The 1,618-nt window shown below is 40.8% G+C and overlaps 1 protein-coding gene across 1 annotated transcript in view; it reads right to left on the reverse strand.

Moving 5' to 3' along the window:
- The window catches only part of LOC106873651 (major facilitator superfamily domain-containing protein 4A), a gene marked incomplete at its 5' end in the record, with an annotated part of 122,782 nt that overhangs the window by 120,217 nt on the left and 947 nt on the right, over window positions 1-1,618 (reverse strand). The window lies entirely within an intron of this gene.

A 1,618-nucleotide genomic window follows, 5' to 3' on the forward strand; every position in this document is an offset into this window, starting at 1 on the left:
AGACAGAAACTGAAAGAAGTCTGTCTCAAATGTACTTGCCCTTCTTTTGCTGGGCTCAAATCTCATTTGCGAACCCATGGAAAATGAACCCATGGAAAATGAACCTCCACCAACTATTCTGCCCAGTGGCTGACCTGCAAGGTTGCCAGCTTGCCCGATGGCAAGTGGGCCCCTGCGCCATTAGAATCCATATAGGGGGGAGGTCCATGTGAGTATCTAAGGGACCCATCTCCTCAAGCTTGAGAATTTATATACACACATGTATATATAGATACACACAGACACACACACACACACACATGTACATATAACATTCTCACTCAAACAGACACATACATACATGTGCACACATATATACACAAGTGTTTATTGCAAACAGGTGGTGTAACATCCAACCCTCTTCCACAGGGAACAAAGAATCAATAAATCCATACCAAACATGGGTGTAACTTATGAACTGTGGCATCGATTCCACTCCTGCCCTCCCTCTCTCTCTCTCTCTCTCTCTCTTTCTCCTCCTCTCTCTCTCACTTTATATCTATATAATTAGCCTTGTGAATGAATTTGGTAGACAGAAGCTGAAAGAAGTCCATCTCATATATATATATACATATGTGTGTGCGATGAGTGTGTGCATATGTGTATATATATATATATATGTGTGTGTGTTTGTGTGAGTGTGTGTATATGTATGTGTGTGTTGTGTGTGTGTGTGTGTATATGTCTGTGTGTGTGTTGTGTGTGAATGTGTGTATATGTATGTCCAACTATGTTCCTGCCTTTAGGCTTTCACTTCATACACACCAGCTCAATTTGATCCGTTCTCAGTCGAAAGACACCTGTTGTTATACTCTTGTTGTTTGTATCTGTAATTGTGTACCGTGTTCTCTGGTTTTTTGTCTTTGTCGTCGCACACATTCACTAGCTTTCTTACAAAAAAAAATCTAATGCTCTTAGCTTAGACTTTTTGGGGACAACCAGATCGAACAGTCTCAAGTGTAACTGGCCGAAACTGTAATGACATCTGGTAACTTGACTGAAGAAATAAGGCCATGAATGACCTGTACACTTTTTCCCCTGTCTTCATTGTTGTTTCTCCTGTCTGCCTTTGTATCGTCCGAATGTTTTATTGTCCTCTATTGCGTTTTTTGGTCCATTTTTTATATTTTCACTTACACATATATGGAGAATTTGTTTTGTGGTTTGAAAATGCACCTGAAGCTCAAAACGTGTAATTGTTTTTAAATTTTGTAATAGATTTATTCAAACACCAAACCGGTTTCAGCAATGTTTTGCTTAGCAATGAAACAAATATAGAAACGAAAGGTTAGTATATACATATGTATATATCATCATCATCATCATCATCATCATCGTTTAATGTCTGCTTTCCATGCTAGCATGGGTTGGACGATTTGACTGAGGACTGGTGAAACCAGGATGGCTACACCAGGCTCCAATCTAAATTTGGCAGAGTTTCTACAGCCGGATGCCCTTCCTAACGCCAACCACTCAGAGAGTGTAGTGGGTGCTTTTACGTGTCACCCGCACGAAAACGGCCACGCTCGAAATGGTGTCTTTTATGTGCCACCCACACAAGAGCCAGTCCAGGGGCACT

This window comes from Octopus bimaculoides, chromosome 30 (genome assembly GCF_001194135.2).
Source record: "Octopus bimaculoides isolate UCB-OBI-ISO-001 chromosome 30, ASM119413v2, whole genome shotgun sequence".
In the NCBI taxonomy this organism is placed as follows: Eukaryota; Metazoa; Mollusca; class Cephalopoda; order Octopoda; family Octopodidae; genus Octopus; species Octopus bimaculoides.